This window comes from Nicotiana attenuata, chromosome 6, assembly GCF_001879085.1.
Source record: "Nicotiana attenuata strain UT chromosome 6, NIATTr2, whole genome shotgun sequence".
Taxonomy (NCBI): domain Eukaryota; kingdom Viridiplantae; phylum Streptophyta; class Magnoliopsida; order Solanales; family Solanaceae; genus Nicotiana; species Nicotiana attenuata.
In genome coordinates this window covers 79,230,142-79,243,601 of record NC_031994.1, presented here as the reverse complement: position 1 = coordinate 79,243,601, position 13,460 = coordinate 79,230,142, and the positions used below count along the sequence as shown (strand labels likewise).

Genomic DNA, 13,460 nt, shown 5'->3' with positions numbered 1-13,460 from the left:
GACTCAAAATCAATGAGTTGTATTCTATAAAAGAATCATGTTGATGTAAAAGCTACTGCCTCTGTGATTTTACTGCAGCGGCTTTAGATCTTTGAATGTGTACATGAATCTAAACCCTAAATCCACTAACTCAAAATCAATTTCCATTCTTCTCCTAACTCCTACAAAATCATGTTTTTTGGCCAGGTACCGTGAGATTTAACCTACAATACATATTTAGTTTATATTATTAATTCATGGCAAAGTGGTTGCATTACTAATTTGCCTTTTGATAATTTTCAAGTCCTTTCCTTTCTTGATTGATGATTTTGCAAAATATTGTAGGACAAATTTGACAGTGATGACATGAATCATCAAAGAGATCATGTCTTAAACCATATGAAAAAGTTATGGACCAATTGGAGAGGATCATTGCACAAGTATGTAAAGTTTAAGCCATTGCATGAAGATCTAAACGGTGTTCCGAAGGAGGTAGACAAGAGTGATTGGGAATGGTTGGTCAAAGAACATTTTTTAAGTGAAAATTTTAAGGTAAGACTTCATAACTACTTTTTAACTTCTTATTATTGTAAGTAACAATTCATGATTTCAATGGTTTGTTCTTAATGTAGGAAGCAAGTATTAGAAACTCGATCAATAGGTCTAAGTTGAGAATGCCTCATCGTACGGGTAGCAAGCCGANTATTTATGTATTTTGTTATTTCAAATTTTCTTGTATTTTATAGGCTGAAATACAAGAGCTGGTACAGTCTGAGCCATCTCTTACAAATATCGAGGTAATAGAAAGGTGTTTCGGACCTCAAAACAAGAGTCATGTGGTTGGATTAGGGGGTGGTATAACCACTAAGGAGTTGAAAGGCGGTAGCTCCTCAAAGGCTGCGATCCTGATTGAGCTAAATGCAACTCGAAAAGAAAAAGAATCACTACAAACCGAGCTGAATGCAACTAAAAAAGCAAAAGACTCTCTGGAAAAATGTATGGACGACTTTGAGTCTAAGTATGATCATCTTATAAGCTTATTGGTTGATCAACCTTCATCAACACCATCTACAAGTCAACAAAGTACAAGTTGAAGTATTTGACAGGTGCGTAAGCTTTCTACCAATTTTTACATGATGAATAGTTTAGTGAAATCTTTTTTTGTTAGTTAAATAAAGTACTGAACTAGAAAGAAGTGACATTCCTGACATTGACAAGAAAAAGTTTGTCTTTTCTCATCTGGTCCTTTACTATTTTTACTTGGGTTAAGTCCTTAAGTTTACGGTACTTAATTATTTTTTCATAAATGAGCTTTTGATTTCATCTAATGCTGCCATAAAAATATATGTTCCTGACAGTTTTGAGGTTGTATCTTTTCTAGTTCTGGCTTTAAAGTATTATGGTTACTGTCATTTATATATTCCCTTTGATATATATGTGATTAATGTAAATTATTGATATGTATTTGTATGGAATAGCATATTCAAGTATTTACTGTTGTTCTACTCTTTGTATGGTTACTGTCATTTCTAGTTCTTTTTGGTTAAGTGGTGCTAAGCAACTCAAACAATGGTTTCTTACTGCTAGTGAGGTGGAAAGTGTTCTACTCTTTTCTTTTTCTTTTGGAGTTGTTTCTTCTTTGACTGAGTTGACACATCTATTTCCCGCGGTCGTTCTCTTTTCAAACTGTAGGGTGAATTTTATCAAAGTTGGACCTGAAAATGGTTTCTGAATTGATAAATGCCAACCCTATTGTGTATGAGAAGAAGGAGCGCCGAGATAGGAGTGCTCCAAGTTTTGCGGATGAATATACAGTTGAACCTATCGACCAGCTAGAGATTTTTGATATCCTTGTGCTAATGATGGCCGAAATCGGATTTTGTTCTTAATTTGTTATGCTAGACTTGAAATTAATCTNATTGTACTCTTTTCTAAAAATCGTTTTTTTTATAACGTTTTTTTTTCAAACATCTGTGCGTTTAAACTTAAATCCCCTACTATTTGAGCCATACTTGTTTATTTGCTAATTGTACAAATTCACACAAAAAATGTCTGGCCGGGAACCACACTAGTGGATCCTGAGGGGTGCCTAACACCTTCCCCTTAGGATAATTTCAAGCCCTTACCCTATCTCTGGTTACCAAGCATAGTTATAAATGAACCCTATAGGTGCCCTAACGCACCTTAAATCATTAGGTGACGACTCTTCAAAATGCAAAACCCCTTCCCAAAAGGAAAGAGTTGTCCCATACCAAAATGTCATAAACCCGATTTCCGCGAGGAAAAAAGGGGGCGCGACAGCATGGCGACTCTGCTGGGGACTTTAGGCTTTTACCATTTCATACCGTTTTTGTGAATTTGTATCCCCTTATGTGCAATTATTTGTTTAATTCCTTTAGGCGTTTAATTTCTTTTTCAAAAGCAAAACTGACATATCTTTCTTGTTTCCTTCCTTTATAACTGCTTTAAATTATAAAACTGTTGTATTTATCGCTTTCTTAACGTGCAAATATATTTATTTCGAAACGGAAGAGGCACGAAAAACTATGTAACGTATTGGGAACATGCGCCATAATGACGCATGATGAAATGATGTCATTTCAAACTGACGTAACAGTTTGATGTGGCTCTGGAAGCACCACGTCATCACCTCTCCATAAAAGGGGTACTCCTCGGCCAATGTGCTCAGATTTTTCAAAATTGCAACTAGCGAAGTCCGCCCACCGAGCTCGTCCAAAAATAACCCCGACGGGCGGAGGGACTAATTGTATGGGTCAAAATCTAATCAAAGAGACCTCGCCTGAAATAAGGAAATCAAGAATCAATTAGGTCGAGGTCATGCTTAAGAAGCAACACTGGTGAGCCAAGCAGCGAATGTCGAGGTCGAGCACTCAGATCGGCCAAAACGGCTAGTTTAGAAATAAGATATTTCTAAAGAATATTAAGAGGAGTTTTCTCTGTATTTGTGCTTTCAGTAGGTAAGGGGAATATCCTATATAAGTTGGAATAGAGAGAGAAAGGAGGATCGTAATTTTCTATCTTGATAAGCTCTCTCTAGAGAAGTTGACTCTCACATAACTACAAACATTATCTTTATACAAGATTCGATTTGCTATGTTCTTCCAAGTTACCCGCATCGGATCCGATAAAGTATTTGATATTCCCATGTTTGGTTATCTTACATCATTGTCAGAGGGAGAATCATCCACCTCATTATTACATTTGGGTGAATTGTTCTCTTTATTTAAAGCTATTATCATTCATCATATTTATTGCTTGTCCTCATTCCCTCATTGATTCACAAGAATGTCATTAGATCTCCTTTGGCTTTTAATAGCTTTAAATGCGGTTTCTAGATTATTACTACCCATCAATCTTGGATCTAGGATTTATTATATTTAACTAGAATTTACTTATTATCATTTACTTAATTAGTTTAACAAAAAGATTTAACATCTTTTGGTCAAACAATTATTACTGTTGTATTTAGTATATTTCATTGGTTGTATTCACTATATTTCTATTTTTATTCAGTGTATTGTACTATTTTTTACTGTATTTTAAACTTAAATGTATTCACTGTTTATATTCTGTTCTATTTTAATGTTTGTATTCAGTGTATTTGAATGTTTATATCTTGTAGTCGTGCATATCGTATATGCATGAATACAGGTGTATTCAGCTGTATTAAAGAAATACAGACCTTCAAAATACATAAATACAGGCAAAAAAATATATCTAATACAAAAATACAATATGTTTGAGTGAAATTTGTATAGAATATAATGTATTTGTATCATTGTATGTGACTAAATAGCAAAGAAGAGAATATAGTTCGTCGGAGATGGCGTTTTTCGGCCAAGACTCCTTGTATCGCTTCACTACCTCTTCCATTACAATTTACAACGCTTCCAATTCGACCGCTTCTTCCTCTTTTCTCTCTTACTTACCGCGCTAAGAATACCTCTTTCTCTTTAATCTCNGTAGTCTTAGGATTAGCATGCACGATGTTCCCATCTTCGGTTCTTTTTGCACCAGCTTCATCCCTAAAACCTGGTAGTTTTCCAGCTAAGTCACCTAGTGTGCAGTAGGTCGATCATTGTTCTGGTTCCTTTCTCTTGCTCAGCTGGAAACACCTGCATGTTAGGCTGCTCCTGACCACAATATATTTGCTCAGCAGTAGCTCTATCACATGATGCATTCAAAGGAAGAGTAGCTCCTAAAGATGAAACTACAATAGCTGATTCTTTTCCATGTTTTTCAACATGTCCAGCCACTGCTAGCTACTGCTACATGATTCTTAGGAGGGAATAGTAATACTTTTTTATATGTGATATCATTTTCTCCCAATGTATTGGCTATTATAGTGTTGGCGAGCATCAGTAATATGTTTCATGATACTCTTAATGTTGGATTTAGTTGTAAGAAGCACTAATTATTCATAGTATTTTGAAATGTTCTTTGCTTTGTGGTTTTATATTTTACCGTGTGGTAGCGACTTAATTACCAATCTTAAATCTTGTTTTTTTACTCAACTAATATGAAGCTTTTTTAACAGATAAAGGGCCTGAAGTTTGAAGAATCATCCTTCAAGAGAGTTTCGAGCAAGTTGAAGCATGTGGAATTGTTGAAGATCAAGGGAAATCTATTTTGTTTCATTAGGAGTTGTAGTCATCCGTACAAACTATACTATTTCGCTTTCTCTTTAGTTTTCTGTTTTCTTTAAGGAATTGAAACAAAAGGATCATGCAATTTGGATGTAATATATTATTTGATGTTTTAGTTCTTTATAATTAAAAAAGATATTTTATGTCGATATTGACTTCATTCTTTGTATGATTTTGAATGTGTGTAATATATTTATTAATTTAAATTTCACATTATTAGCTAGGAAAATTTCGGGTTTTATGTCGTTGAAAGTACATACGAATAACGAATGGAATTCCGGTTGCCAAACACTAATAACGACTGAAAATTAGTTATTGCTAGTGAAGTGTTTAACGATCAGAATGACATTTAATGATGGGAAAATCCCCTCGCTAATGTTGGTATAACGACTGGATTTCTTTCCATCGTAAAAAGAGTTTTTACGATGGGATCAAAATCCGGTCGTTTACCTTTAACGACGGAGGCACTAACGACAGGCGACGACCGGTTTTTACCCCATCGTAATTGATTGATAACGACCGGATTTAGAGTTTTAACGACCGAATTTCCCATCGTTAAAGACCTATTTTCCTGTAGTGAATCTTAATAATAATAAAATATCATTAATTGTGTACACGTACGCGTGACATGATTCTTGACGCACTGAACAAAATGAGTACATGTACGCGTGACTCGTTTTAAGATAATTCCGTAATTATGAATAACCAAACAAAATGAAAACACGTACGCGTGATTCGTTTCAAATAAAAAGCGATAAAAGGTAAAACGCACATAGGTTCTACAATACATAATTAAGCAACTTAATTAAGCCAAGTATGATTAAAGCGACCGTGCTAAAATCACGGAACCCGGGAATGCCTAATACCTTCTCTCAGGTTAACAGAATTCCTTACCCGGTCTTCTGTGTTCACAGACCATAAATAAGAGTCAATTTCCTTGATTTGGGATTTAAAACAAACCGGTGACTTGGGACACCATAAATTATCCCAAGTTGTGCGAAGGCATACCATAAACCGGTGACTTGGGACACATTTTTGGATTGGGCTACACGCCGGAGCATATTATATCTATTATACTTTATGGGATCGGGTTGCAAGCTACAACGATACATTAATTATATATATGTATATGGATCGGACTGCACGCCGCAGCGATATATGGATTGGGCTGCACGCCGCAGCGATATTAGGTCGGGCTGCACGCCGCAGCGATATAGCGCTTGGGCTGAAGCAGCCCCTCCGGAGTCTGTACACCCCCAGTGAGCGCATTCGAATGTATATATATATATGGATCGGGCTACACGTTGCAGCGGTTATTACACATTGCTAAGTGATTTAGTGTGTTGAGTATTGAGCTTAGTAGGAGATGATGCGAGGCAATGAGATTGGCTATTGTGAGAGTGTGAGTACATGTATCATCTCTTAAATACATGGCATTTACATGCATACATGACATACAGGCATAGAGATGCATTTTCCTCATGTTAGGTAGTATCACGTCATTCATTACTTATTATACACATTGATATGTGGGTATGGAGAGGCACTTTATAGTTGTTATTTGGAAAGAAAATGAGATTTCATTTATTGTGGAAAGGATATTTTGACAAAATACAGTTTTCAAACTTACTCGTACTTTAGGCATTTTCGGTAAGAGATCTGGGATTTTCTTTCACTAAGATATTTGAAAAGCATGACCATTTTCTGGAATTCTGAACGAGCTGAGTATTTTATTTTTAGATATCTTTTTATTACTTGTATTATGTTGTTATGAATTGTTGGGGAAATATTGGCATTGGACCCGATCCTGTGCTAGCTCGTCACTGCTTTTAACCTAAGGTTAGGTCTGTTACTTACTCAGTACATGGGGTCGGTTGTACTGATACTACACTTCTGCACATTGTGTACAGATGTCTATTGTTGTTGTTGTTGTGCTCGATGGTTGTGGGACTTGAAGATGTACCGGCGTCCCTGTTGTAGCTGCCTCCTTTCTTCGGGGTAGCCTTAGCTTATAAAACTCTATTTATGTACTTTTCAAATAGACTGTGTATTTGTTTCATTGTTGCTTTGTAAACTCCATTCATAGAAGCTCATGATTTGTACTACCAGTCCTTGGAAAATGTATAAAATTCCATAAATTACTTTCATTTAATTGTCTTGTTAATATAATTGAAATTGGATAACTAATAGTTGGCTTACATAGCGGGTGGGGTTAGGTGCCATCACGAGCACTGGATTTTGGGTCGTGACAGTTGGTATCAGAGTCCTAGGTTTATAGGTTCTACAAGTCATGAGCAAGTGTCTAGTAGAGTCTTGCGGATCGGTATGATGACGTCCATATCTATCTTCGAGAGGCTACATGACATTTAGGATATACTTCCCATCTTTCTTTCCTTATCGTGCGATGTTGATTCAGCTTGAAGCGTAACTCTTTGAATTCCTTCCACGCATTCGTATGCGCATATGAGCGCTCGGTATCAGCTGTACATCGACGGCTTGTCATGGAAGAGGTGCGAGATATAATTTCGGTATACTGATGATGGGCCAGTCTGGAGGACTTGAGGCCGGGTTTTGATTGTGGTTTGAGCACAGAGGTGTTGATTGTGTGAACACATATTTTTGGATTTATATGTCCGGTAGTGTCCCTATTCGTAGAATTTATGGCTAGATGGCTACATGATGAGTATGATGTGACTGCGAGATGTGTTTATATGGTTGAATGTGACGAGAAGGGTCTGCTTGGAGTGTAGAAAGAACTATTTGGTGCTTGATTTCCATCTTGATTTAATATATAGTCTCGAGTTATAGGTGTGTTGAAGGGTCTTTTCATGTTGATTAGTTGAGGAGTGAAGTAGATTTCATGTTGTGATATGAGTTTAAACTCAGGAAGATTAAGTGATTGCGTAATGGTTATGACCGTGGATGGGTATAGAGAGAGGTCGGTTTGAGGCAAAGCAGGTGGCCTATCTCCTGCGGGGTATCCTAAGGTTTGTGTGATCCTTATGATTGTTTGTTGGGAGTTCTCTTTTACCAGTGAAATATGTGTTGCAATTTGAGTTTGGATCGCTTATGAGAGTAGGCTTGACTGTTACGAGGATGAATACGAGATTTGCAAATGATTTGAGGTATTATATGGTTTGTGTTGCATGAACTTATGGAGGATTTAGTTGAATCTCACTGCGATATTATGGTTGTAATAAAGTATGGGCATTGGGAGTTATGGTGTGTTTTGATCTATGTCTTTGAGCCAAGTGGGGGAGTCCGCTATTGACGAGTTAATTTCACGGTTATGTGTTGTATTAGTTTCAGTTTGAGGTATACTTGTGAATGAGTTATGTTCTGCAGAGGGTGAGATCGAGGATTACTTGAGTAAAGGGTTTTCTGGGTAAACTTTATGAGTATATGAGAATCACGGAACGATTTGAGTTGTTATTGATGAAGGATGTAATGTGTATGGAGCAGGAATATATTTGGTTGCTTAAGGTGGAGCTATTTTCTAGGGTGTTGGAGTGCTAATGGGGGCACCGGTCGTTCGGTCCGTTTGTTCAGTTTAATTGAGATTTGAGCATAGTGGAAGACTCTCGAGAATGGTTCAAATGAATTCATGATTTAAGCGTGGCAATTGGGAATCTTCAAGATGTGTATTTGGCTAGAAACTGAGATTCACTTTGGAGGATATCAGGACTTGTTCCATTTCTATATCATTATGAATTCTACATATCAGTATCAGGAAGGCGAAGGTAATGGCTTTAGATTCGTAGAAGGTCTCTTCAGAGTAGGTATCTCGGTTGAGGTAATTTTGGGGTGATTAAGAGAGCATTTAGCGGCTTATGAGCCTTATGGCGGTGTGATTTATGCTAGGGTCTCGTGTGGTGAGTCTTGGTTGAGGATTGTGGTATTATGGCAAGAAGAAGTATCAATTTGAAGGTAACTCAGAAGGAACTAGGATAAATAGGACAGCTTAGTAGTAGGTTTGATTGGCATGGTAATGGATGCGATTGGCTCTTTTGGTCCTTATTGAGTTTCTATAGGTGTTTTGTGGCGGTACTCTTGGGTTTTGGTGGACTGCATGGCTTGGTTGAGTTAGAGAGATTCAGTTCTGATGGTTTGGTTATGTGCAAATGGGTTTCGGAGAGTTCGCGATGGTTTCTACCACGGTTTGAGATGTATATTTTCTACTGGTGTGAGGAGCATGTGATGTATAGTGATTTTCTCCGAATGAAATCAAATGGAAAGTTCTTGGCTAATTGAGTAAGTAGTTGCTAGTGACTCGGAGTGGATTACGAAGTTCTCGTATTTTACGTATAATGGCATAGTATATGCAGTGTGTTGTGTAGGATTGAGATTTGCATGTGTAAGATCACGGTACAGTTTTGAAGGGGAGGTCTTGAGTCCTTAGGCAACATGGACAATTTCAGATGACTAGGTAAATAACATTACTATTTGGTATGGCTTTATGAGAGTATACATTTCAGAAGGGGGGATGTGTTTTGATTTATGATACTTCACTAGTATTGCGGCACTCCACTAGTTGATCAACTGTTGGTGTTCAAATTTTGCTTTGTGGCACAGAAGAATTATAGAAGTATTCTTCGCGGGATGATCGTGTATGAGAGATGTGTTAGACATTCAGGCGGTGGAGTTGGGATCAGATATGGTGATTCATGTGTTCTATGGATTTGGAGACTGGGAGCTCTCAGGAGCAGATTGTTGCATGGTTGTGGACTATGAAGTGTGGCTGAAGCTAGCCAGGTGATAGTATGTGTTATGATTCAGTCATTATGGACTTTCGGAGGATTATTTATCTATTTGTGGGTGACCAGAGTTGATATGGGAGTCCATTTGTAGGCCCAATTAAGATGTGTATTCTACACCGAGTCGGATTGGTTGGCTCCATACTGCTATTGTTGAGGGATGTGCCATTTGGTTGTTGTTAAGCTTATTCGTGTTTTTAAATGATCTATAAGTTACTCTTTTATGCCACGAGGAGTTGTGATTCGTTGGTTACATGCACATATGGTGCAGTTCTATTTGAGTTTTATAGCGGAATTTGAGCGAGATGAGTATTTGGGTATTGCATGACTGATTGCGTGTTAGTTATGTTATTTCCTGATTGTGGTATTGTGTTATTTGCTCTTCGTGGTTATGGTAATGCACTTTGGGTGCTTGATGTTGAATTTTGCGTGGTTATTGATTTTGAGAAGGGCGGCTCGATGTACATAATATGGACCAACGTTTGGATGGGTCATGCATTGTAGCGGAGTTATGTTGAGACATGATCCTTTGTGTTAGATTCGTGTGTTTTGATTATACAGTGTGTGATAGGTTCTTAGCACTGCTTTGTGGCGGTACCTGTTGAGCTTGTGAGATAGTTCCTTCGGTTGAGTCATTTTCCATGATTGATTACATTTGGAATGTTGCTTATTGGTGCACGGATTGCACGAGTTGCGTCTTTAGACTGTATTAATGTATCATGTCACTAGAGTGATTATGTTAGATGGGATGAGGTCATCATACCTAGAATGGGTTCTATCGGATCAGACTGCGGTATATTTGGAAGGATATTGACACTAATCCGCTTAGGAATTTGCTATAGTTCCTATCAAAGGAGAGGGAGTTCCACAACTTGTTGGTCTGACGAATGGTTATGAGTTTATGCATGTTTCTTTCATCGTTGGCAGTATATGAAGGTGTTATAATGAGGCTCTGTTTGATAAGAGGTTTATTACCGGTATTGGGTTGTTTTGAGCATCTATTGTGACTAGAAGTTATCGCTATGAGTGTTTGAGGTATATGGTATATCATGTGACTTCATCTTGAGTTATGTCTATGTCTTTATACAACTTATTTAGACTTATACAGTGTGTAGATGCGAGATTCTGATCTTATAGAAAAATTTAGATGTGGAAATTGGATTCAAAGGCTTATGGGCTAGGTTGGATTAAGAAATTTCAGTCGTGTTGTGTTATCAGATCTATATGGGATAGGGTGACGTGGGATCACCCCCAGGTATGAGCATAGTAAGGTTACATGGCGATTTGATGGCTTTTGAAACAACTTTGGGCACGTTCGAGGACGAACGTATGTTTAAGTGGGAGAGAATATAACGACCCGACCGGTCATTTTGAGCATTTGCACTTCGATCAGTAGTTTGGGGGATCGAGTAGCTCCGTATGATATATTAGGACTTATGTGCAAAATTTAGATTGATTCCAAGTTGATTTGACATGTTTCGGCGTGAGTTTTTGGAAGTCGAAAGTTCATTAAGTTTGATTTGAGGTGCATTTCGTCATTTCGAAATTGTTATGTGTGTTTTGAGGCCTCGAGTAGGTCCGTATTATGATATGGAACTTTTTGGTATATTTAGACCGGGTCCCGAGGGGCTTAGGTGAGTTTCGGATAGGTTTGGGTTGTGTTGCGCTCGTTTTTCTTATGTTTCAACGGCGTTTCTTCAAGCATAAATGGTACCACATTGAACAAATAAGCTCTAATTTCTGTTTTTATTGAAGCATTAGATCTGTATCGTAATTATTGAGCCATAGCAAAAAAGAATCGACAAATTTGGACATCGTATGAGTATTTTATGGTCATTTTACTAAGAATTAGGTTGCCAGATTTTTTAAATTAATTAGGAAATTGCCATTGCTGTGTATTTAAAAATCTGCACTATTTTCAAATATTGAAACCAACATATCTCCTTCAATATAAAATCAAATAGAGTGATTCAAGAGCCTAACTTGACTAGAATTTCACAAGAAATCCATTGGAGGTATCAAAAGTAAGTTTGGAGATCTTTTAGCACAAGAAACGAGGCAGAACAGTGTTAAAACGAGGGTTTTATGCATTTAATATATTTTGAGTTAAGGAGCTGGAATTGGGCAATTTTTCGAGGCACTTTTCAGCATATGAATTGGGCTAAGTGTTCTCTACTCGATTTTGGTTATATTTCATGAATCTATCATCGATTTTAGCTTTTGGTTGATGAATTTTAAAGAAGAAATTGGGGGTTTTGGCCTAAAGTTTCATAATATGAATTTTTGAGTTTTGAACACCGATTCGGAGTCGGATTTGAGTGAACTAGTATGGTTGAACTCGTAATTGAATGGGTTGACGGACTTTGTGAGTTTTGTCGGGTTCCGAGGTGCGGGCCCGGATTGGGCTTTTTTGCCGATTTTGGGCTTTTGATTAAAGATTCGACCTTTTCTGATTGGGATTGGTTCCTTTAGCATTGTTTGATGTATTTGAGAGGTCGGAACGCGTGGAATGGCATTTTTGGAGCATCGCTTGGCCTGCTCAACATTGATATTGGCTCTTTTGAGGTAAGTAACTCTTCTAAGCTTAGTGCTGAGGGTATGAAACCCTGAACTATGTGTTATGTGATTGGTTTTGAGGTGACTCACATGCTAGGAGACGGACGTATGGGCATGCACCGTGTGAATTGGGACTCTGTTGTTCCCATGGCCCTGTATAGTGGCCCTATTTTGTGGATGTTTGTATTTTCACCTGTGGTAAAGTAATTGACCTGTCAATTATGCTAAATATTGTTTGTACCCATAGTGGTTATTTCTGGCTGTCATCTCACTAATTTCCATTGATACTTTTGTACTCAGTCATATTCATGCATTCATATCATATCTCAGTCTCAGTTGTTGTTATTGATATATCATATCATTGTTGTTGGGCTAGATTCATGACATTATGTGCCCGTGAGTGAGACCGGAGAGATTCATGACTGGGTGAGGTCGAGGGCCTGAGTGAGAGTGTGACGACCCGGCCTGTCGTCTTAAGAATTAACGCCCCGATCCCCTATTAACTGCTTCCCCTAAGTTCATTTCTGCTATTTTGGTTTGCCGGGACGTTCGGGGTAGAGTTTCGGAGAGTTTTGGGACACTTAGTCCCTAAATGAGAGCTTAAGTGTTGAAAAGTGGTCCGTAGTCGGAACACTGTGAAGACGACCTCGGAATGGAAATCTGATGGTTCCGTTAGCTCCGTTAGGTGATTTCGGGGTTGGGAGCGTGTTCGGAATGTATTTTGGAAGTCCGTAGCTCATTTAGGCTTGAAATGCCGAAGGTTGAATTTTTGAAGTTTCCGATCCGATAGTGAATTTTTGATCCGAGGGCCGGAATGGAATTCCGGAAGTTGCAGTAGCTCCGTCGTGTCATTTGGGATGTGTGTGCAAAATTTCAGGTCATTCGTGTTTTGGTTGGGTTTTTGATCGAAAATGTATTTTGATGGAATTTGAAGTTCTTAGGCTCAAATCCTTGAATTAATCGAGTGTCCGACGTTGTTTTAGGTGGTTTAAGGATTGGTACAAGTTTGAATGAGGTATTAGGTGTTATTGGTGCTTTTGGTTGAGGTCCCGGGGGCCTCGGGATGATTTCGGGTGGTTAACGGAAGAATTTTTGAAGTGGTGCAGCAGCTGGTTTTTCTCTCTTCTAGTATTTTCGCTTCTGCGGCTTGGGAACCGCAGAAGCGGAGCCGCAAATGCGGCCTGGTCATCGCAGGAGCGGGTTTGGGCAGAGTTTTCAGGTACCGCAGATGCGGAGAAAAATTCCGCAGGAGTGGCCTCGCATCTACGAGAAAGGGAACCGCAGATGCGGAACCTTGGACTTTTGTTAGAACCGCAGAAGCGGCTTAAATTCCGCAGAAGCGGAACCGTATAAGTGGTTAATGGTCCGCAGAAGCGTACATTGGCTCTTTAGTGAAAGTCGCAGTAGCGACCCATTTTCCGCATAAGCGGGACCGCGGAAGCGGTCCCTTGTACGCAGAAGCGGAAATGCCTGTGCAGATATTGAAATTTCGAGGGTTAGATTT

General features: G+C 38.4%; 1 long non-coding RNA gene across 1 annotated transcript; it reads left to right on the top strand.

The window, feature by feature from the left end:
- On the top strand, window positions 702–4,797 carry LOC109227316. The gene is made up of 2 exons (XR_002068252.1): window positions 702–1,085; window positions 4,538–4,797. It is a non-coding gene; the product is annotated as an uncharacterized LOC109227316 (long non-coding RNA).